General features: G+C 37.2%; 1 pseudogene; it reads left to right on the forward strand.

Annotated features, from left to right (window-relative positions):
• Positions 1 to 1,167: 1,167 nt before the first annotated feature.
• On the forward strand, positions 1,168 to 1,603 carry LOC102903328 (non-histone chromosomal protein HMG-17 pseudogene; annotated as a pseudogene).
• The last annotated feature ends 23,990 nt before the right edge of the window (positions 1,604 to 25,593 follow it).

Consider the following 25,593-nt stretch of genomic DNA (forward strand, 5'->3'; position numbering starts at 1 on the left):
ATGCCCAAAATAGGTTGTAATACTGGATGAAAAGGAAACTCCCTGGCATAGGGGCAAGATGGCTTATTGTAATACCAGGAATATAGGTTCAGAATTGTCAGTTGATATATTTATTAACTGAAATGTCTCTGCAGTAAAATAAGACACTTGACCTTCTTTGTGCAGAACCAAATAGTTTTATATAAGATTATAATCTGGTTGTAGATCAAAGATCAGAACTACAGGGCCTCAAGAATTATGATAGATACAGATGTCACTGCCCTAGAAAAATCTGTTAGCTAATGGTTCTTATGTTGCAATACCCTTGGACCCCTGGACAGGTAGTACTCATGATTGAGTTCTGTTATTGGTACTTGTGAAGGGGGTGATCTGGGGGCCCCCAAACAGCTTGACTCCACAGCTACCATGACAGGCTTAGAGGCCCAGTCACAGCTTCTGGCAGGTAACCCCTGGACCCCAGAAAAGCCATGAGCTGATGCCATGCAGCAGGGCCTGCATCTAAGAGGAAATAGTTGACATTCCAAACATTCCCTATACCCCTAGGCAAATGTCAGGCAACCAGGGTCCTGAACCCTGGAAATCCCCTCACCACAACCTCTGCTATGATATAAAACCCATGCTGCCTGGACTCTGAGTTCTCTGCTCTGACCGCTGCATTTGGCCAGACAAAGAGACCAAGCCCTGGTTTTGGTTTTAAATAAGTGGTGTGGCAGTGCAATGTTATTCATTAAACACTGCTGTTACCATGTGAGAAAAGTCACAAGGCACAACAAAATCTGTTATCGGAGCTTTATTGGGAGAGACAGAAGAGAACATGGCCAGACCTGTTGGAGCAACATATGCAGAGAATGGAGAGATGGGGGAAGAGGAGAGAGCAGAAGTCTGTGACCATGTTTTTAAGGATTTCTCTACACATGTGCATGTAGGCTTATGGAGTTATGCCACACATGTGCAGATTGTGTGACCATGCAGTACATGAATGATTTAAGACATAAGGCCCCTTACTTGGCTACTGAACTGCACATGTATGATCATGGAACTAGAGGAGTGGCAGAATCCTAACATTCCAGACATTTTGGTTATTATAAAAAGGTGGATGAGGAAGAAGAAGCGAGAATGACCTCCGTTTGGACCAAACCCACGCACCACGGCATCCCCGCCGCTGCCATGCCCAAAAGAAAGGCTGAAGGGGATACTAAAGGAGATAAAGCCAAGATGAAGGACGAGCCACAGAGAAGATCTGCAAGGTTGTCTGCTAAACCTGCTCCTCCAAAGCCAGAGCCCAAGCCTAAAAAGGCCCCTGCAAAGAAGGGAGAGAAGGTCCCCAAAGGGAAGAAGCTGATGCCAGGAAGGATGCAAATAATCCTGCAGAGAATGGAAATGACAAAACAGACCAGGCACAAAAAGCTGAAGGTGCTGGAGATGCCAAGTGAAATGTGTGCATTTTTGATAACTGTGTACTTCTGGTGACTGTACAGTTTGAAATACTATTTTTTATCAAGTTTTATAAAAATGCAGAATTTTGTTTTACTTTTTTTTTTAAAGCTATGTTGTTAGCACACAGAACACTTCATTTTTTTGGCGGGGGGAGGAACATGTGTCACTAACAAAATCTCTCCCAAGCTGGATTGATGATGGTTAATGTTGGAAAATATCTTTCCCTGATAATATTGAAAGACTCCTCTTGGCTTTCAGGAGAAACGTCCTAGTGTTGACATATGTGACCACCATGGCCTAGTGTGGGAAACTCTAAATTCATTTCTGTGTCTTCCTCCCCTGTACCATCAACATAGACTTAACTCTCTTCAAACCAGAAACCTGTTAGAACCTGACCCCCAAAATTGGTTTTGCCGGTCTATCAGGCAATCTGGACTTTGCAGTGGTATCATTGTGTCCTCAAAAGAGCAGCGGTTCCTTTTATAAAAGATTGTGGATCTTCAGATTGATAATTCTGCCGTGTTCGTTTGGTTTCCTGAAAGTCAGGGTCGGCTTGTGAAAAGTTGATAAACAACATCCTCAATGTGAACTGTCAACCCTCACTCTAAGCTCTCTCCCTTTTCAAAGCATCGAATGAAGACTCATCGGGTTTTATAGTGGCTTTCTGATTCTGGTAGTATATACAAGAGGGGAGTTTGGAAGTTCTTGTATACTGTTAATGACTGTCTGCCCATGTCCTACCTGAAAAACCATGATTGTTTATGGAAAGTATCTTTAATAAAGCTGGATACAGTTTGGCTTGGAAAAAAATAAAAGATAAATAAAAAGGTGGATAAACAGGAATAGAGGCATCTTTTCTCCCAAAAAACTGCAGATGTCTTGATGGGCATTGGTTGACTCTTGGAGGGGTAGGAAAGAGGGCTTCTGAGGTAGTTAGGTATCCTGGGATGGTGGGTTGTTGTCTGTTGCCTTGGATTGGGACTCTGGCTGCTTGAGTCTGAGAGAGTGCTAGTAAGACAGAGAAAAGCTTAGGAAAAAGAATTATTTTTTTATTGTTTTCCTTGGGGGGAGGTCCCAAGGTGAGAGGGGATCCTGGGACCAGGAAAGTTTAAGTTGCACTTAACTAAAGCAGATCCAACCTGTCCAGATGGATTCAAGCTGATTTCTGGAGTGTAGAAAAACATTTTAAACATATTAAGAAGCAGCCATGAGAAAGTTAAAGTCTTGGGCTGGTGACTATGACATTGTAGTGTTTAGTACTCTGCTTATATTGGTTAGTATATGTGTGTGTGTGTGTGTGTGTGTGTGTGTGTGTGTGTGTGTGTGTGTTGTGCGTATGTATGTACACACATATGTATATATATACATATACATATATATATATATGTATACACACACATACACACACATATATATATATATATGGAGAGAGAGAGAGAGAGAGAGAGAGAGAGAGAGAGAGAGAGAGAGAGAGAGAGAGAGAGATTTGGGATATGCTTTTAATTTGTACCTGAGATAAGCCTTATCAGAGACAGATTATTTTAAGGCACCTGTTTCCTTTATTAGTTTAGCATCCCAGAGATACAGGTGGTCAATTGCTGAGAGCATTTAACGGTAATAGATTGTTATATTAAAGTCTGCTTTTTGCAGAGCCCAGACACTTTTGGGTCTGGGGGTGTAAATGCCTTTGTACTGTTACTGTCCCTTACCACCTGGGTATATACTTGATGGTCCTTGGACTCCAGATCTATGGTGATCCTGTAACAATTAGCTGAGTAGTTAATTAGAAGTGGGAACAAAGAGGAGAAAAGCTTGTGGGGTGAGACCTCATTCTTCTGGAATTGGTGACAAGGCAGTGGATCCTGATGTCCTCTGGAACTTGAGAGAGAGCAGGCCCCTGTCTGTATCACTGTGCATGAGGAGGAAAAGCATTTCTTACTAGTCTGCTGTGAGGCACATGGAGGAAGCAAATGAAATAAAGCTCCTACCTTAGCTGAAAAATCTCTTCCCATTAGGTACCCCTGAAAGCACAATTAATTAATGGGGTCTGGTGAGGTGGGTAAGGCTGTCCCCCTACCCTGACAATAGGGAATGAGAGAGATGGGATCCCCATACTCCCTCAGGACAGAGTAAGTGGCTCAGTGTCCAACCAGAAGGAAATGGATCACCCCATGGTGCATCGGGGGTTCCCTGTGAGCCCCTGGAAAAGCCTAGGAAGTCTGGTGGAGGTATTTGTTTGATGTTCCCATGCCACAAGGTACATGGCGGCAGTCAGCTGACCAGTTATCTCTCTAGATAGCACTTTGAACAAGGCTTAATTGATGGCCGAAGGCACAGGGCATGTGGGCTTTTTTAGCACACATTTAAAAAAGGGACCTAGAAGCCCTTATGCAGCTGCTTGCATAGTGTGTGCCAACATTTGTCAATTCTGTTGACGGGCTTTCTCATGTTTCCCACGGTACCTTTAATGCCACAGCTGAAACTTCCAGCTGTGGGGCCAGGAGCCCTCTCTCCAGATGCTTAAGCTTAGCCCTGATGTGGGAAGCTCTGGGAGACAAGAGACAGATTTTATTCCATATCTTGAATTACTTTTTTTTTTGATAGTTTGCTGGTGTGAGGACAGCTTTAGGGAGACCAGCCATGTAAACTGATCTTTGGCTAGAGAGCCATGTGGATTATTACAAGCCCAATGTTGGTCCTGATCATAAACTCATTTACATGCATCCTAGTCTGCTTCCAGACCTGTCTGTGCTTCTCAGGGCAGCTGTGAATGGGTGACAGTAAGAACAAAAGTGGGAGCCAGAGTCAGGCAGGAGTGGCCCAGTACCTGAGAACAGAGTGGAGGTCAGATAAGCAGAGATTCTTTGGAGTCAGAAACTCCTCAGATTCAGGGATGCTCATGGGCAGGAGAGAAAGAATCAGAAAGGGAGGGTTCAGAACTTAGGTAAAAGTGTGGGGATAAGGTAACTCTTTTCATTTGCCCATTCACTGGCAAAAGTTAGATAATTCCCATGAAATATTGGGCTTCAAGCAGATGTTATGTGGCCATATTTATGCATTTCTCAGAGGAGGAGTGGGACCAAGGGGATGAAGCCTCTATGTCACATGACTGCAGCCAAGTGATAAAACAATTAAAAATTAAAATAACAAATGTTTCCAAGACTCTCATCTCAGGCATTCTCAAGAATAGGTAAAGATCTGTGGACTGGCATAAATTATCAACACAAATTACCCCAAACTTCATCAAGTGAGGGTTAAGGGCTGGGAACATATGTACTAGAGGACCTCCAGGGAGTCCAACAGCATTCAATGCTTTGTCAAGAGGGGATTATAAATGAAGACCCCATGGGAATAGGAAGAAGCAAAGTGCTAGAGAGGTCCCCAGAAATCCACAAAGATATCTCCACAATAGACTAATGGCAATGGTCAAGAAAAAGCCCAAACTGACCTACTCTGGTGATAGGATGTCCAAACACCCTAACTGTCTTGCTAGAAATCTCATCCAATGACTGAGGAAATCGGATGCAGAGATCCAAAGCCAGACCCCAAGTGGAGCTCCAGGAGTCCAATTGGCCAGAAAGAGGAGGGTTTGTATGAGTGAGAATTGTTGAGACCAAGGTTGGAAAAAGCACAGGGACAAATAGCCAAACTAGTGGAAACACATGAACTATGAACCAATAGCTGAGGAGCCCCCAACTGGGTCAGGCCCTCTGGATAAATGAGATAGTCAATTAGCTTGAACTGTTTGGGAGGCACCCAGGTAGTGGGACCAGGACCTGTCCTTAGTGCATGAGCTGGCTGTTTGGAGCCTGGGGCCTATGCAGAGACACTTTGCTCAGCCTGGGAGGAGGGGACTGGACTTGCCTGGACTGAATCTACCAGGTTGAGCTGAATCCCCTGGGCAGTCCTTGCCCCTGAGGAGATGGGAATGGGAGGTGGGCTTGGGGGAGGGGGGTGGGAGGAGGGAGGACAGGGGAATCTGTGGCTGATATGTAAAATTAAGTCAAATTATAAAATAAATAAATAAATAAATAAATAGGCCAATACAAAAGAGAGAACGAGTAGTGGTACACAGCCCAAAGAACCCCCAGGGGTCCAACATGAGAAATATATCTCAGGCTACAATCATGGGAAATGGTGCAGGATCAGAAAGGGAAAACTCACCAACCTGGGCAGCCAGTCTGTTGTGTGTAGCAGTCCCCGTGGCTGGGCAAATGAAAAAAGCAGGCAGCTGTAGATCCAAGAAACCTTAGTATAGGGTCCAGGAGGCAGAGCGCTGGGAGAGCCTATCTGATTCACAGCACCAAAAGTTGGTTTTAAATGAGCAGTGAGGCACAATGTTATTCATTAAGTGGTGCTGTAACTGTGTGAGAAAGGTCATGAGGAATGACAAAATCCATTATCAGAGCTTTATTAGGAGGAGGGGAGGACAGAAGAGAGCATGGCCAGTCCTGTGGAGAGACACATGCAGAAAAGAGAGAGGGGGAGAAGGAAAGAGCAGAAGAGAGGGGAGGGGTCTGTGACCGGCATTTTAAGGATTTATCTGCAGATGTGCATGTGGGCTTATGGAGTTATGCCACGCATGCACAGATTGTGTGACCAAGCAGCACATGAATGACATAAGGCCTCTTGCTTGGCTACTGAACTGCACATGTGCAGTTGTGCAGCTGGAGGAGTGGCAGAATCCTAACACCTGGAGCTTGAAATTAAAGGCTCTTTGCTTTTACATATGGATTCGATCTCCCTGGTGGTCTTTTGGGGGTCCCCATTATCTGGGCATAACACTTGTATTCACAGAAGATCAAAGGGAAATCAGGAATGTTAAACACACAAGGGCATCTTCTCAATGAAGAAAATAAAGTACCTTCATTTCAGACAGAAAGCTGAGAGTGAATGTTGTTAATGATGTGATCTTTTCTATCTATAAAGCCAGACCTCACCTAAATCCCTTAGAATGATTATACCAGGCTCTCCCTCCCTAGAACTTTATCTTTAGCTTCCACTTAAAAGAATTCATCTTTAGGAGAGATAGCCTGCTGACCTCTATGCAATGTCAGTCAGAGACAACACAATATTCTATGCCCTTAACCTATAGAACCTATCTTAATGGTCACATGTACTTTGCAAAGGAATTTCCATGTAGTCATGCCTTAAGTTTATTGTGCACCTGCAATTGGAATGATTGTTGCCTGTAACCTTGTTTTTCTGTCAAAGATAGCCTGATCTACCTATTAAATTTCAGGGCAACCTAGACTACAGAGTGAAATATTGTCTCAAAAAAAACCTTCATAAAGTTTTTAATTATTTTTGCCTATGTAGGAGTATTGATGTTTTGGAAGAGGATTTTTTAAGACAAAATCCAATAGAGAGTTATCCACAGATTAGGTTTCATCTTATGTCCTGAAACATGGAAAAGTATGCGCTTGTTGATAGAAGTTTCAATGTTTGCTTTCACTTCCCTTTCTATCATACACCCAAATGTGTACTTTCCATCTATAGGTACAATCTAAAAGAAATCTAATAGGCATTTTATAACTGATATACACAATCAATAAAAACCAAGTGCTTAGTTATAATCATTTAATTGGTATGTAGTAATGGCAAGTAACTTTTGAAATATTTTAATACATGTGAAATGTTTACATTATGCATGACAGTGTAGGCTACCTTACTCAGTTAGGTTTTGATTTTGCTAAAATATTATTGGAATAAAAATAATTTGCATATGCAAATAAAATGTTTGTACTGAAATATTGTTTAGTAGACTTTGACAATGAAGTTCTATGTTCATAATGGGAAATGAGAGAACAAAGCACAAAATATATGCTTAATCTATTAAATGACTAAAAAAATTATAGATAGTGATTGATATTTCCATTATTCCAATAATTAGTGGTGTCTGTCATTTCTCTCATTTTTTGGAAGCTGCTTGTTTGCAATTTCTGCTTACTTGGTAATATTATTTCCTTCTCAGGTCTCTGATGGAGTTGAAGACTTTATAGTTATAGGTATAGCTTTCCTTGTTACCAGATTCAGAAAAGAATTTCACTAAAGCCATGTAAAATGTATAGGGTTGAGAGCTACTAAAAGATAGTTTGGGTAATGCAAGTTAGAATAGAAAGTGAATTAGGTACAAACTTTTGGACTCTGTGGTGATATATTGTGTACCCCAACATATTGTGTACCCTAATAAGTTTATCTGGGAATCAGAGGACAGAGCCAGCCACTAGATTAGACATAGAGGCTGTACAGTGGTGGTACACACATGTAATCCTATCACTTGGGAGGTAGAGATCCATCTGCATCTGTATGACTTCAAAGCCACATTGGAAACAGGCAGGCAGGGGTGGCACACGCCTTTAATTCCAGTCCTTGAGATCTCATGCCTTTGCTTAAAAAGCACACATGCCTTTAATCTCAGAAACTGACATGGCTGGGTGGGCAAAGCTGTGTTACATTTGTTTATGCTGCATTTGTTCAATGATGTGAAGATATTTTACCTTTGCTTAGGCTGCATTTATTTAATGATGTAAGGATGTGTTGCTTTGCCTGCCTAAGGCACATGATTGTTTTAATAAAAAGCTGAGCAGCCAATAGTTATTCAGTAGAGGGATAGACAGGGCTAGTGGGCAGAGTGAATAAGTAGGAGAATTCTGGGCTTGGAAAGTGGAATAGAGGTCAAGGAAAAAGAGAGGGAAATTCCCGGGTCCAGGCAGGCAGGTAGCCACCACACAGCTAGACACAGAGTAAGACATACAGAATGAAAAAAAGGTAAAAAGCCCCAAGGTAAAAGCATAGATGGAGAGAAACATGTTAAATTAAGTTATAAGAGCTAGTGGGACAAGTATAAAATAAGGCTGAGCATTCATAACTAATAAGTCTCCATGTCATGATATAGGAGTTGGTTGGTGATCCAAAAAGAAAGCTTTCTACACAATTCCCTATATGAAATGTCAAGAAATGATAGTCCCTACTAACATGTTCAGGCTTTAGGAAATGAATCCATTTTGCAAGCCAATGAAATAACTTGAAATCCTTAGATGTTTCTACATTGTTTTTGTTTAGCTTTAAAAAAATCAATTAGTACACTATTTCTGTGTGAAAAAAAAAAAAACAAACCTAAGTGCAGAAGCAATTTAGGCCATCCCTCTACCATGAAACACATTTTGTCATCTCTTAAAATCCAAGTAGTAATCTCATAATAGTTACAAAATAATAATACAAAATCTCATACTTATTACAAAAAGTCAAATGATTTAAATATCAGGTTATACTTGTTCACTTTTAGACTGCATAATTTAGCTTATTGCCATATTATAGTTCAATTTTAGTGGTTGGATTCCATTTAGATTCACTTTTGTATCTTTTCTGGTATATTGAAAAGCTGGTTTTCACAGTAATGATCATTTTTGAAGACCCATTCATTCCTTTTTATGTAATTGTAACAGGTATGAATTCTGGAAGGGCTAACACTATGTAACTGTTTGTTTCTTTAATTCTGCTGTTTGCCTCAGAGAATGAATTAGCACAGTACAAATAAAGGCATAATAAGAGGCACTTCCAAATTTTAGACTATAAATCCTGGATTGTAGCAAGTCACAAAATGTATATGGGGACATGTAGGACAAGAGGAGAGCATGAGGAAAACTTGGGTAAGGCATTATGATGTGATAGTACTACTGTCTTAAAGTAGAACAAGCAACTAATTTGGTTTAGTCAGGTGGTGATGTCAAGCAAAGCTAAGAAACTGATTGAAATTTTATTGATCCTGAAATGTGTTTTTTTATTAGAAATATCTCAAAATTTAGAACACCATGTATGATAAATAAGTTAGTTTAAGGTTTAGATGTGACTCATAAGCTGTCCCTAAGTTCCCTCTATTTTGAGAAGACTAGTATAACAAAGTATCAGCAAATCTTGTTCCAAGATTATTACAACTACACCCAAGAACAATGAAATCCTATTGTGCCAAGGAGCTATGCTATAGAGAATACATCTATGACCACTTTATTCAAATAGTTTTGCTACAGGTCTAAACAAACACCTGCATGGACAAATGATACCCAAAGCCTTTCTTCTATATATTACAGAAAAAAATACAAGTGGAACATGTATGAAACTGATAAAAGGGACAGGTTTTTCTAGAAAACAACAAATTTTATAATGGTTACCAGAAAAATTAGATCATATAAATATATTTAGCCTTAAGATAATAATTATGAGTCTACCCACTGGAATTTTCAGCACTTGGTGATTGATTTCTATCCAAATGTGTAAAAAAAGAATAAGAAACATGGTAAATGTGAATCATTTATATACATTGAAACTTGTGAATCTGAACTTTCAAAATGTGAACAGAGAAAAGGTGTGGAGGTACACACTTGATAAGTAGTTGGACCCCATCTCAAGAGGAACAGAAAGAAAATCAAACTGTCCATTAATTCTTTTTGAAGGAGCATGATATCTATTGTTACTATTCCCTATTAGACCACTATTTATATAGACAATAGAAGTTTCAAAGCTGAACACCATGTTCCTTCATTTTTATTATGAATATCCAGTCTTTTTAGTATTGTCATATTGTGAAAGAATTCTTCAAAATGACTTTGTTTGTAATTTTGTTTATTGCTTTTAAAAATGTGTTTTTGACCATTTAGCTCATCTTTTTAGCCTTTTTTGATTTCTAAGGTTTTATTTCTGCAGTGCCTTTGGGCATCTTTCTCTTAGTGATCGCTTGTAGTTTACATTTTATAAGTATTTTGCTTTGGTAACAGTGACATTTTAATTCATTTTTAATGATAATCTGAGTACTTTTTGTAAGGGTAAGATATAGAGAAGATATTTTATTATGTTCCAGCCCATAGTCTTGAAATAAGAAATCTCTACATCTTCCACTAATTTTGAAGAAGTTTAAAGTCAGTAAATAAAATTAACTCAATTGTATGATATATTTATTACTTTAATTATATTTTAAATAATATATAATATACATTATATATTTTGTTATGTATCCCTGGGAAGTTCCTGTACAAAAGGGTACTCAGGAAACCAACACAAGCTGGATTCAATGAGTTTAAGGAAAAAGAAGAAAACAACCAAGTTGTATGGGAAGGTAATTGAAAGTGGAAATGGTATGATGTGGGAGGACTGAGGGGAAGGGGAAGAACATGGTTAAACTACCTTGCATAAAATGTGCAAATAATTAATAGAAATATTGAAATCTATCTGCATGAGTGAATTTAATTTAGGTGAGTCATGTTAAGAATACACTCTATTTAGTTATATTGAAATATCAATGTATTTACTGTTTCTCAAGTACAATTAAAACATTGGCAGATTTAGCCTTTGTATGTAAACTCCGTCTTGATAGCTAATAAATTTTTATTATAAAATAGCTCAATATTTGCAATTATATTTAACATTTAGTATGATATCAAGGCTTTATAGTATTTCTCAGAGCGAAGATTATTAATATGACAACATGTGAACCTGTAGTCTTCACGAACAGTAGAATAAAAATTTCCATAGGATCAAATTACAGGACAATACTTTCCTAATTAAAGGTTTCTAAATTAAGACTCAAAGATAAGGAAAGGTTTACCAGCTAGACGATAAGGCACAGAGAGAAAGCATTTCAAATCTTCAAGCACAATTGAGTATTCTGTGTTATAAAATGTTCATGTTTCAGTTTTACTTAAAATTTTCCTGTAGAGTCGGGCGGTGGTGGCGCACGCCTTTAATCCCAGCACTGGGGACGCAGAGGCAGGCGGATCTCTGTGAGTTCGAGGCCAGCCTGTGCTACAGAGTGAGTTCCACGAAAGGTGCAAAGCTACACAGAGAAACCCTGTTTCGAAACCCCCCCCAAAAAAAAATTTTCTTGTATAATTTATCCTTTCTCCATTTGCTGAGACCCTTAGCCTATAAAACTCAAATTATTTCCAGTGGGATACACGTATTTTTAAATGACTGTTTTTTTTTATTTAATGTATTGATTGTAGTAACCATTCCTGGTAAATCTAACAACTGAATTAAAAATAAGGTTGATAAAATTCAGAACAATTGGAAAAAAACCTGTTATGATTATTCTGATAGACTTTAGATCAGATAGCCAGAGTATAAAAACATATCATACACAATTAGTTTGTCTCCTGCTTTAGGTCAGTATATTTAATTTGTGTGTGTGTGTGTGTGTGTGTGTGTGTGTGTGTGTGTGTGTGTGTGTTTATTTACTTATTTACTTTACATCCTGTTTGCAGTTTCTCCTTCCTCCTCTCCTCTTAGTCCCTTATTCCACCTCCCCTCTACTTCCTCCACCTCCATTCACTTCTCCTCTATTTCTGTTCAGAAAAGGGCAGGCCCCCAATGGAAATCAAGTAAACACGACATATCAAGTTGCAATAAGACTAGGCACCTCCCCTCATATTAAGGCTGGACTAGGAAACCAAGTAGAAAGAAAAGGTCCCAAAGGCAGGTAAAAGAGTCAGAAACGGCCCCTGCTCCCACTCTTAGGAGTCACGTAAGAAGACTAAGATACAGAACTGTCACATGTATGTAGAGGACCTAAGTCAGTCCCATACAGACTCCTTGGTTTGTCAGTGCAGTCTCTTTGAGTTCCTATGAGCCCAGATTAGTTGATTCTGTTTTTTTTTAATGGTGTCCTTGACTGCTCTGTCTCCTACAATCATTCCTCCATGTCTTCAGCAGAATTCCCTGAGCTCAGCATAAAGTTTGACTATGATTCTCTGCATCTGTTTCCACAAATTACTGAATGAAATATTTCTGATGACAATTTGGCTAGGCACCAATCTATGAGTATAGCACAATATCGTTAGGCATTATTACATTGACATTTTTCTTCCAGTTATGTTTTGTTCTATCTAGGCCTTTGGGCCATCTACCCTCTGGGTTCTGGTGCTCCAGGCAGTGTCAGGAGTGGGCTATCTCTTGGGCATAGGTCTCAGACTGGAGTAGTCATTGGTTTGCCCCTCCCACAATCTCTGTGTCACACTTGGCCCAGGACATCCCATAGGCCAGACAGACTGTAGGATGAATGTTAAATAGCTGGGTTGGTGTCCCAATCCATCCACTGGTAGTCATGCCTGGTCACAAGAGGCGGCTATTTCAGGCTACAGATCACTTTTTTTGCTAGGAGTCTTAGCTGTGGTCATCCTTGTAGATTCCTGGGAATTTGCCTTGCACCAGGTTTCTACCTAGCTCTAAAATGACCCTCTTTGTAGTTGGGTCTTTCTGTACTCTTCCCCCCCACCCTACCTCCACCTGATCCTCATGTTCCCATCCGACCTGCCCCCAGTACACTCACAGATTTCTTCTATTTTTCCTTCCCACAGAGATATGAGCGACCCCTAGAGCTCTTCTTGTTACCTGACCTCTATGAGTCTGTAGATTTTAGTATGGTAATCACTCACTTTACAGCAAATATCCACTTATAAGTGAATATATACAATGTTTGTTTTTCTGGGTCTGGGTTACCTCAATCAGGATGATGTTTTTTCTTGTTCCATCCATTTGCTTTTGAATTTGATTATGTTATTTTATTTTCATCTGAGTAATACTCCATTGTGTAAATGTACCACATCTTCAATTGAGGGACATATAGGTTGTTTCTGGGTTCTGGCTATTATAAATAATGCTGCTATGAACATAGTTGAACAAGTATCCTTGGGCTATGATTGGGCTTCCTTTGGGCATATGCCAAAGAGTGGTATAGCTGGGTCCTGAAGTAGATCAATTCCTAATTTTCTGAGAAACTGCCATGTTGATTTCCAAAGTGTTTGTGCAAGTTTGCACACCCATCAGCAATGGAGGAGTGTTTCTTTAGCTCTACATCCTCTCTAGCATGAGCTGTCACATTTGATTTTAGTCTTAGCCATTCTGACAGTATGAGGTAGACTCTGAAAGCAGTTTTGATTTTCATTTCCCTGATGGCTAAGGGTGTTGAACATTTATTTAAGTGTTTCTCAGCTATTTGAGATTCTTCTGTCAAGAATTCTCTATTTATAACTGCACCTCTTTTTTTATCAAGAAATTTTTATTCATTTTGCATACCAATCACATACTTAATTGGGTTATTGGTGTTTTTAATGTCTAGTTTCCTGAATTCTTTATATATTTCAGAAAACAGAACTCTGTCAGATGTGGGTTTGGTGAAGATATATTCCCGTTCTGTAGGCTGCAGTTTCAACCTATTGTCAATGTCTTTTGCTTTACAGAAAGTTTTCAGTTTCATGAGGTCCCATTTATTAGTGGTCAAACTTAGTGGCTGTGAAATTTATGTTCTACTCAGGAAGATGTCTCCTGTCCCAATGCATTCAAAGCTACTCCCCACTTTCTGTTCTATCAGGTTCAGTGTATCTGGATTTATGTTGTGGTCTTTGATATACTTGAACTTGACTTTTGTGTGGGGTGATAGATATGGATCTATTTTCATTCCTCTACATGAAGGCATTCAGTTAGACCATAACTATTTGTTGAAGATTCTTCTTCCTATTGTATAATTTTGGCTTCCTTGTTGAAAATCAGGTGTCCAGAGGTGTGTGGATTTAAGAATGTGTCTTTGATTCAATTCTATTGATTCTCCTATCTGTTTAAATGTCAATAATATGTAGTCTTTATGACTATAGCTCTGTAGTAGAGATTGAAATCTGCAATGAAGATACCTCTAGAAGTTATTTTATTGTTCAGGATTATATTAGTTATCCTTGATTTTTTGTTTTTCCATGTGAAGTTGAATATTGTTCTTTCAGGCTCTTAAAGAAGTGTGTTGGTATTTTAATGGGGATTGTATTGAACCTGTAGATTGCTTTTGGTAAGATGGCCAAATTTTACTATGTTGATCCTGCCAATTCATGAGCATAGGAGATCTTTCCATCTTCTCATATCTTCTCTAAATTCTTTCTTCAAGGATTAGAAGTTCTTGTCATACAAGTCTTTCATTTGCTTGGTGAGAATTGCCCCAAGATACTTTATAACATTTGTAGCTATTGTAAAGGCTGTTGTTTTCCTGATTTCTTTCCCAGCCCATTTATCATTTGTATACTGGAGGGCTACTGATTTTTTTAATTAATCTTGTATCCAGCCACTTCACTAAAGGTATTTATCAGTTATAGGAATTCTATGATATAATTTTTGGTGGTTTTATGTATACAATTTTATCATCTGCAAATAATGCTACTTTGTCTTCTTCCTTTCTAATTTGTGTCCACTTGATCTCCTTTAGGTGTTTTATTGCTCTTGCTAGAAACTTAAGTACTATATTAAGCAAAATGGAGAGAGTGGACAGCTTTGTCTTGTTCCTGTTTTAGTGTAATTGCTTTGACTTTCTCTCTGTTTAATTTTATGTTGGCTGTCAGCTTGCTGTAAATTGTTTTTATTATGTTTAGGTATGTCACTTGAATCAATGAAGTCTCCAAGACTTTTTGTCAAGAATGGGTGTTGGACTTTGTCAAAAGCTTTTTCAGTATCTTCTGTTATGATCATTTCATCTTTTTTCTTTCAGTTTGTTTAAGCATAAGGGTCTGAATTCAGATCTCACCACTTAAATAAAAAGTGAGTGTGGGAGTGAACATCAGCAACTCCAGTGCTTAATGGAGGAATTGAGACAATCAGATTTCTGGAATCCATAAATTGCAGGTTCTAAAAAATTAGAAGACCCTATGTCAAAAAAAGAGAGCAGCAGAGAAATATATATGTAAATCAATGTCAGAATCTGGCCTCTACACACACACACACACACACACACACACACACACACACACACACATAGTTTCTTGATTATGGACTCAAATAAAATATTCAGTTTAGCCAGGCGGTGGTGGCGCACGCCTTTAATCCCAGCACTCGGGAGGCAGAGCCAGGCGGATCTCTGTGAGTTCGAGGCCAGCCTGGGCTACCAAGTGAGTTCCAGGAAAGGCACAAAGCTACACAGAGAAACCCTGTCTCGAAAAACCAAAAAAAAAAAAAATATTCAGTTTATCTACAGTTTTAGAATGCAAATAAAGCTATAATTACACATGCAAGAAGCACACACTTGATTAAGAATAAAATATAGATATTTATATGTATTATTCTTTTCATCTTTCTATTCTATAAATTTACTTTTGTATCCTCTAAATTTGATCATTATTCATGGTGTCTAAAGCCAATGTGAATGACTAATGAAAAATAATATCATTACTGTAAAAATGTATAAATCTTTAGTGTTGCTATTCCCTAAGTTGTAACTTTAATAAATGACTCCACAACTGGCTTTGCTATATTTTACCTGACTTCTGTGCACCTCAAGAGGACATTGCTTACTCTGCAACACTTGTGTGAGCATTACAGTATAAGATTCTGTGATGTTCACTGAGTCTTAAAATGGTATTCTCTTCAGCTTATATCACAAGTCCCAGATGGCTTGACTTAATTCAATTTCACAGCTACCTTTTTAAGAGAGTATATTAAAGCTAAAGAATCCTTCAATAGAACCAGTGAGCAATGAAGTTCACAAATAGAACCACACCACTTTAGTTGCCAATTATATTTCCTCATGAATGAGTTTTTCACTTGCAGCCAAATTTAAAATTAAAAAGATCTTGTGGTCCCCATGACCTTCACAAGAAGCCTAAGCATACCTCATTTCAAGAAAAGGAGATACTGGCTATATGTATATACTTATATTACAAATCAATATACAATGTTTAAATAAGGACACTTGTTAAGATTACAGTCTGAAGCCATTTTTTACAAATCTTTGTCAGCTATTATTTATTTCTGAAAATTTCATTGCATTTTTCTTTCTGAAATAGTCTTTGAAACTTGGAGTTACACATCTATGCAGAGTTGCTGTAATATCATTTTTACAGGGGTGCTGGTATTTTCGCTTCTGATTAAAATTCATGCTTTCCTTAAATAGCATGAAATATACTTCTATAGACCTCTTTGGCCTTGGTCAGGAATGTGTAACCACTAAAATTTTTTCAGCCCAGAAACCGGTAATTAGGCACAGCTTGAAAAGCCAATCAAACTCGGTGCATTCATGCTCCCAGGGAGAGCCTGGTGATTGCCATTGCGGTGAAGGAATATCACATGTGGCTCTGTGGTGTTTGCACAGCTCTCATTATAATCAAACAGAAAAAATAATTAGTAGGTAGAGCTCATGGATTTAATTTGCAAAATCTGTTGAGCAGGAAACATATTCTCAACTAAATGCTGAGGATGGTAGCCTGGTAATAAAACATAACAGCCTAGAATTCTAACTCAATCAATACAAGATGTCAGTTAGATTTCTAGAGTTTTCCCTACTACTTAATGGTAGCTGTATTTTCTTTTTATTTCTTCTCTCTTCTCTTTTTATCAAGATACTTTGTGTCCTTCAGCATATCCATTTAACTTCATTACATGCATTTTACTTACTATCTTTTCATATTTTACCTCAAATGCAATATTATTTTATATTGAAAGAAATTCCATATTAAATTGTATTGTACTAAGCCATCAATTTTCTCCACATGCATATTAATGTAATCATCTACTTATATTCATATGTATACTTATACTATGAATGACATTATCACTGTAGAATATAAGCTTTATAAATAGCTTAATTTTAAGATAATGTCCATTTTGATACAGTTAAAACTAAAATTAAACATAGAAATATTACTAAATTTACTCTCCATAATTTGTAAAAGGTGCAACTGTAAGTACCCAGTGATCTTTACCTACTGTTTGAGACCAACTAAATTTCACATGTACTGATTGAACACTTGGTCAATGGGTTACAAAGGTAAATATATGCATAACTATAGCATAAAATATAATGAATGGCAAATTCTACATATACTGTGTGGTATTAACATTCATAAAGTATTGAATTAATATTCAGATAGGGTAATGAGAAAATTTCTAAGGAGAGTTGTACTTAAAATGAATTTTGAAGGATTAAATGGCAATTGACATGTAGAATTAGAAAGGAGCATTTTAAAACAAGGTAAAGGCTTGAAGGAATAAAAGCATAGTTGTAGATGAATTTCTAAATGATCTTATTAAATAAAAAAAAACAGAGCCAGAAATTAGAGCTAAAGACCAAGAGAGATCAGAAGAATAGGAACAACCATAGCTAAGCTTACCTCACAAACTCAGCTTCCAAATGCGAGTTACTTCCGGTCTACCCATGCCTATATGCCTTGCTGTTCTGCCATCTGACTTGCTCTCTCTGTCCAGCTATAATACTTCCTCTTCTTGCCCAGCTCTGTCACTTCCTGTCTGTCTGTACAGACCTCTAGACACCCATGGTTAACTAGTAGTAGAATTTAAGGTGTCTGCCACCACACCTGGCTGTTTCCAGTGTGGCCTTGAACTCACAGAGATCCAGACAGATCCCTGCAAGCTAAGTGATAGGATTAAAGGCATGTACTACCATTGCCTGACTTTTTTGTATACTTATAACAGCTTGCTTTTTCCTCTGATCTCCAGGTAAGCTTTATTTATCAAAGCACAAACAAAATATCAACACATTTCCCTTTTTTGTCTAATAAAAGTAAATAAAAAATTATAACTAATAGAAGAAAAACTATATACAATAAGTACAATAACTATATATAAAATATACAAGCAATAAATACATCAACAATGTCTAGTCCATTTGCATTTGACTAATTCAGTGAAAATATTCCATTATTTAGCCTATTTTGGTGGTTCCAAAGTATACCTAATTCACTTTCTATCCTAACTTATATTACCAACAGAAAACTATCTTATGATATCTTTCAAACTTACACACTTAACCACATCTTAGTGAGTTTCTTTTCTGAATTTCTTAAAAAGGAAAACTATAATTATAATTAATATTCAACTCCCTCAGAGACCCAAGAAGGAAATAATATTACCTAGTAAAACAGGAAGTGCAAACAGGTGACTTCCAAAAAATGTGAGTTATGACAGAAACAGCCAGGTTCCTGAACAGTCACCTGAGGTTTCTCTGCACATTGGGGCATCATCTTCAACCTACAGGCTTAGCATATCTGACAGACTCATTTGTAAAGCAGGATATAAGCAAGGCCTAAAGCAGTGCAAGTATTCCATTTACCAGATAAACTTAAATTCCACCAGTGTCATGTCATGATTCATGATTTTAAATTCTGGAAATTACTGGTGTTTTTAGAATTCAGCTTCCCATTCTTCACAGCTTGTGGGTGGCTTCATCTACTTTATTAAATCCCAGTCTACATTGAGAGGCCAGATTCTGTCAGCCTAGTTATGACTCTGAGAATAACTATTCTAGCTACTCTTCCACTGCACACCAGGATCCATTTACCTCTGCCTGCTCAGCTGCCTTCGAAGGAAGGGGCTCTGTACCTTTTCTGGATTGCAAAGCCACTTCAGCAATGGTGCCATATTGTTCTGGCCTCAGAGGACACCTGTTGCCAGAGCTGCAACTACATTTGTCTTGGAAAGGATCAGTAGTCCTTTATTTTGTGTCCTGCTTGTCCATTTTGGACAGTATAGTGTTAGCAGTCAATGTGAGGGCAATTTCTTGCCCAGTGGCTAACTTTTGCCACAGTGAAAGTAACTCCATCTAGAGGTTCTTCAATGCTCATATCTTCTCTGAAGTTGATTATGGATATTTGTCTTTGTTTAGATTGTTGGTTACAAATTGCTATTGGTCATAGCCACTCCCTTTCTAAAAGAGGAAAGGGGGATATGATATAGAAATATAGGATATAGATATCATAGGATAAAAGGGTAGATTATTGAATCTACTTTTAAATAGCAACAACTTGCTTAAAATGTTTTACATTGCTACGGATTTTAGTTTATTGATGCAAAGTTAAAGTTAATTTGTTATACTGTATGTGTGTTTTTACTCTTGTTTAAAGTATTTTGTTTGTGCAACTCATTTGAAATTGTAGCGTACAGTTGAGAAATACAGATTAATAATTAGTCTTCTATGATAATCAAACTTATGTTAGTTAAGTTTTCTAGGTATACATAGATATATTTCAATTAAATAGGTAATCTTCAAATACTTCAAAGACCTACAGAATATGGCATTTAAAATGTTTTAATAATTTAGACTTTCCTGGACAATGAGACATGTCTGCTCCTGGCAGGACTAATTTACTTTAAATAGGAAGAATGGTGTCAAGACATTCCATATGGAGTTTATCCTCTTCTTGGCAAAAATAGCCATTTGGGCAAGAAACTTTTCTTGCCTGGACTGCTTGACAAAATGTTGTATTGACTGGACATGCAGGACCCATAGGAAGGTGACCACTGAACTTTGCAAAGTGAGATGGTCCTTCAAATTCCTACTTTGCAAAGAAGACTGCCAGATATTCTACAAGACACAGAGAGAAGCAACTGAAAGAATCTATACCTATAGGCTGAAGATAGATACCCCAATGTTGCAGAGGAACTTTGGATGACTGTCCAGGCATTCAGCTGTCTTTGTTATTTCCAGAATTTTGGAAGTTGCTTACAATACCTTTCCTGTTTATTTAGGTAATATTATATCCTTCTGAGGTCTTTGATGTAGTTGAAGACTAGAGAGTTACATTTTTCCTTAGTTATGATAAAAATAAATTAGATATGAAATTTTAGAATCACAAATACAGGAAAGATAGAATATTTTCTTTAATTTTGCCAAATTCAAATAGACTAGATATTATAACTGTAATTCTCGCTTGAAAACTATTTTATTATATATAATTTTACTATGTTAAAGTTAAAACCTCCCTTTTTCATTAGACAGAGAAAGGGAAGTACTGGAGGATGGCTTTCTGTATGCTGTGTATATGTATTGCTTTGATTGGTTGATAAATAAAACGCTGATTGGCTAGTAGCCAGACAGGAAGTATAGGTGGGGTGAGCAGACAAGGAGAATTCTGGGAAGAGGAAGCGATGAATCAGGAGTTGCTAGCCAGACATAGAGGAAGCAAGATGACAAGGCAGAACTGAGAAAAGGTACCAAACCACGTGGCTAAACATAAATAAGAATTATGGGTTAAATTAAGTGTAAGAGCTAGTCAATAATTAGCCTGAGCTAATGGCCAAGCAGTTATAATTAATATAAGCTTCTGCATGATTATTTTATAAGTAGGCCACAGGATTGCAGGGGCAGAGCAGGATATAGAAAATCTTCCAGCTATACATATGAATTACCAGCTGTATTATGTGACACGTTTGATAAGAAATGGATTGTTAAAAGTATATGAGGGACAATTTTTTGTGGTATTTGGATGCTAGAGTTAGAAGTATATAAATATTGAGAGTGATATGCAAAAGTAAGAATTCAGTTATGATGGATAAATATTTTTCAAAGTGCATTTCCAGCCAACTAATCAACATGACTGAATTAAATTTCAAATGAATTTGCTAAAGAAAAAAATTAAAGCATTTGCAGTAAGCCAGAAGATGATGATCATATGAAAGAGTATTTATAATGGGAGTTGGAGGAGGCATCTACATTTGAAAAATGTTAAGGTGATAGAAAATATAGGATTTAAAATGGCTGTAGAAAATGGAGAATAATTATTTTAAGGTTTTAGGTTAGAATTAGTAGGAAAACAGTGGAGCTATAGCAAAACTTGTTAGAGGGGAATCTGAGGGATAGTTTAAGGTAGTAACAGAGTAACTTCTGGTCTCAACAAGTATTATGCTTACATATATTGTACTTCTACTATCAAAACTATACTATAGCTGAAAGCAGTTAACCACCATGAAGAACCATAAATTTAGCCAGGCCTGGAGGCCTAGGCCTTTAATCTATTTGGGAGGCTGATGGAGTATTGGAAGTTCAATGGTGCTTATGTTGAAAGGGAGTTTAAGACCAGCATGAGAAAATTACCAATATCATGTCTCCAAATAAATGAAAAACAAAACAAACAAACAATAAAAAACTAGATCAACTGAGAATGTAGCTCAGTGATCATGTGCTTGTCTTACATGTGTGACAGCCTTAGTTCAAACCACTAATAAGAAAACAAAAATAAGAATGAAATAACACACCTAAGGATGGGAACAAGTTCCTGTACATGATTGAATAACTTACTGAAAATTTGGTACTTTGTAGCCTCAGTTCTGCCAAGAAAATTAATTTAATTAGAGACAGAGAAGGTTCTCCACTAAAGCTGAATGCTGAATTCCTGGAAACATACTTTATTCTTTGACAGTGTTGATTTTAATGGCATGCCTAGCTAAATTTATATTTAACCATATGTAATGAAATTTCTTAAGACTTCATTATCTGATAGAAAGATGACTCATACTAGCAAGTCAGAGTAAGGCAGATAAAATGCAACCAGGACAATGCACTTAAAGGAGCAGCATATGGAGTTTACTCTTAGCTTTAACTTCTATCTCCCCCTTTTTGATATGTGACATTGTACAATTTTTATTAAACCTTCTTGAACTTCATTTTATTCATCTATACAATGAGAATAACATTGATCATTACTACATGTAGGGTGCTGTAACAATTATAATCAGAGAAACATGTATACACAACATCAGGTACATGAATGTAAGTTCAAGTACTATGTATCTCCTATTCTGTACAGATCTTACATTCTGAAAATCCAGCAGCTGAATGGATCAGTTTTCCCAGTTAAGCAACATACAGAAAAGCTTAGTCCACAAAATCTTCATAAGAAACTTCCTGTAACACTCCGTGCTCTGACCTAGGATAAAGTTGTCCATGCCTCTATGTAAATGGACAAGCAGTATTGTTTACTGAACATTCAATACATGACAACTACTGTTTTAATAAATCTGTGATTTGAGTCAATGTCATAGCAATCTCGACAGATAAAGTTGATGTACCAGATGAGTAAGTAGAAGTATATTTTATTAAAATTTGAGCTTAATGTCAGGTGGCAATGGCTCATGGCTTTAATTCCAGCACTCGGAAGGCAGAGTTATGCAGATCTCTGTGAGTTTTGAGTCCATCCTAGTCTACAGAGTGAGATCCAGGAAAGGCACCAAAACTACACAGAGAAACCCTGTCTTGAAAAACCAAAGAAACCAAAAAAAAAAAAAAAACTGAGCTTGAATTTTAAACTTAACAGAGTGACTGCAGAGCCAATGCTCTTAATTACTACATTCGCAAGTATTGTCAGAAAGGATATGTGAAACCCACCCGTAAAATATTAAAGGATATGTCTAACCATTTGAAAAGAGCAATTGCTTTAATATATTCAGCAAAAAAATGCAGCTTGAAACCAGATGCTTTTATTATATATGCTTTATCTATTTATCACACCAAAGCCTTTATAAACATTCACTTAAATCATATTAACTTGAAAGTACAGTGCAAATTCATGCATAAAATGACTATTTATCTGAAACTTCAGTTTATTAAAGTGCTTTGCAAGCCTAATAATTCAATCCTTCTTGAACTTCTCATTAAAATGCATGATCTATTTACTTTGAAGAAGACCTAAGAAGATCTTACTAAATCCTCTTGCACAAAAAGGCATTCTTTAGATAACTTGAAGGAATGGTGTTTTCACGGTGTTGTACATGTTCTTGCAACAGCTTATATTCAATCTCAAGCAATTTCAGTTTCTAACAGTGAACTATAATAACCACATTTCTTTAAAAACCCAAAATAGTCTAACCCAGCAATTACTCAGAATTAGGGTTTTATTGAAATGCTAAATCTTTGAATCTGCATCAAAAGTACCCAAGAATAGAATGAAGAAAGTGAAAAAAGTGCTAACTCAGCTTACCATTACCAAGAGAAGATTTCTTTGGTTTTTGTCGTACATCCTGTAACATTGTGGATGTGAGTTCATTTAGAAGTGTAGAGTGTTATCAAATTTCATTTTTTTCAAATGTGCTCATGTATAAAAAAATCTAGGCTGCATGCATAATACTGCTTTCCCTTACTTGTGCTTTCAGCTTGCTCTGGTTTGCAACTTCAAGGGAGAAACTAAAGCCATTATGGGAGTGTTTGTTGACTTTTAATTTTATCATTAATTATCATTTCTGTAGTATATCAATAATGTAGGCTGATTAAATATACGATGGTGCTAAGCAGTGTTTTAAAAACAGTGATATTTAGATGTTTAAATTGAGAATCTGTTGTTATTAATATGACTGAACACTGGATGGCAGTCCTCCCTAATACTAAAAAGAGGTGAAGGCTACTGATAGGAAGGACTGACTACAAATAATACCCTAGGCAGCCTGAGTGTTTTGTGAAGAAGTTTAACAGCTAAAAAGTCAGCAAAGAACTTTGAACAAAGCTGGTGAGAGAATCAGAATGTGAAAAATAGTGAGCATGCCTAGTATTATCATGAATATGTGAAATTTGCTTTTCAGTTGACTTGACAATGTTGTAAACCAGATTCAGTTTCAGAAGTTTTATTCTTAAATGTTCAGTCTTAAACCACAAATTAGATGTGCCTTATTTATTTCCATGTGCACTTCATTCAGTCTTAGCTGAAGATACAGCCAGTATCATTATAGAGCAGTGGTTTTCAACCTTCCTAATGCTGTGACTCTTTAATGCAGTTTCTCATGTTGTAGTGATCCCAACCATAAAATTATTTTCGTTGTTACTAAATAACTGTAACTTTGCTACTGTTATGAATCGTGATGCAAATATCTGTTTACCAATGGTCTCTGGTGATCCCTGTGAAAGGGTCATTCACCTCCCAATGGGGCCATAATCCACAGGTTGAGAACCACTGTTAATGACTGAGGTGAATTTTTCTCAAGGAGAAAACTATAATTTGTACTATATAGCTTTTACATAAAACTTGTATATTTTATTCTGTATCAGTTTTAAGATAGGATCTTATTGGGTAGCCCAGGCTGGCCACTATAGATCCCTCTTCTCACAAGTAATGAGATGACAGGTGTGGTTACCACATGTGGACTTTTATAATTTTTAATGTTTAAAAATAAAATACCTTCACCATTATTCATGTGATATATATATATATATATATATATATATATATATATATCGGGTTTAATATAACTATCTCCTTTATCACATATCATTGTTACATGGTGAAAGTATTCAAGAACCTTCTAGATTTTTTAAATACATGGTACAGAATCGTTATCTACAATCACCTTTTTGTCCCATATCATACCAGAGCTTTTTATGACTATTTAAATGTAACTTCAGTGTGAAATGATAAACTCATCCATTTCTCCCTAGACTTCCCATGTGGTGGTAGCCATTACTCCACTCCAAATTTCTATAAACTGAACTTTATTTTACAAGTGAATGAGATCAGGTACTGTTTTATGTGCCTGGCTTAGTGTTTCTAACATAATGTGTTCCATGTTTATTCCTGTTAGCACAGCTGGCAAGATTCTGTCATCTATCTGCAAGGATGAATATTGTTTTATTATCCATATACACTGAATTTTCTTCAGCCACTCATGTGTTGATGGCATCTTGAATATTATAAAAGTGTCACAATGAATATGGGTGAGATAGATATCTCTGTAATAAAGTGAGCTCACTTAATTTGGACATAAAAAATTCTGAACATCACTAATCACCACAAAAAATGCTAATCAAAAATTCAGTTAGGTACAACCTTAGTCTTGTAAGAAAAGTTTATATGAAAATAGTCAAACAAACAGGAGCTAGTGAGAATGTAGAGAAAAGAACCTGTGGAGCTGTGGGAGGGAATGTAATTTAGCACTGGTAGTTTGGAAAACAATTTTGAAAATGCTTAAAAACTTAAAAATCTTTGTGGATCTCCGTGGGCCTCCCTAGCTCTCTGCTTCCTCCCCTTCTCATATGGTCTTCATTTACCATGGTCTCCTATTCCTTGTTCTCCCTCTCTTTTCTTGATCCAGCTAGGATCTCCCACTCTCTTTCCCTCGACCGTTGCCCTTCATTGTTCCCACTCATGACCAGGCTGTTCATGTAGATCTCATCCATTTCTCCGTGTCTTTTTTGGGGTCTCGTTTTCCAGGTAGCCTCACTGGTGATGTGAGTAGCAGTCTAGTCATCCTTGTTCCCCATCTAGCATCTTCCTATGAGTGAGTACATACCATATTTGTCTTTCTGAGTCTGGGTCACCTCACTCAGGATGATTTTTTCTAGATCGATCCATTTGTCTGCAAACCATATGATGTCATTGTTTTTCTCTGCTGAGTAGTATTCCATTGTGTATATGTGCC

The sequence above is a fragment of the Peromyscus maniculatus genome, chromosome X, assembly GCF_049852395.1.
Source record: "Peromyscus maniculatus bairdii isolate BWxNUB_F1_BW_parent chromosome X, HU_Pman_BW_mat_3.1, whole genome shotgun sequence".
NCBI lineage: Eukaryota > Metazoa > Chordata > Mammalia > Rodentia > Cricetidae > Peromyscus > Peromyscus maniculatus.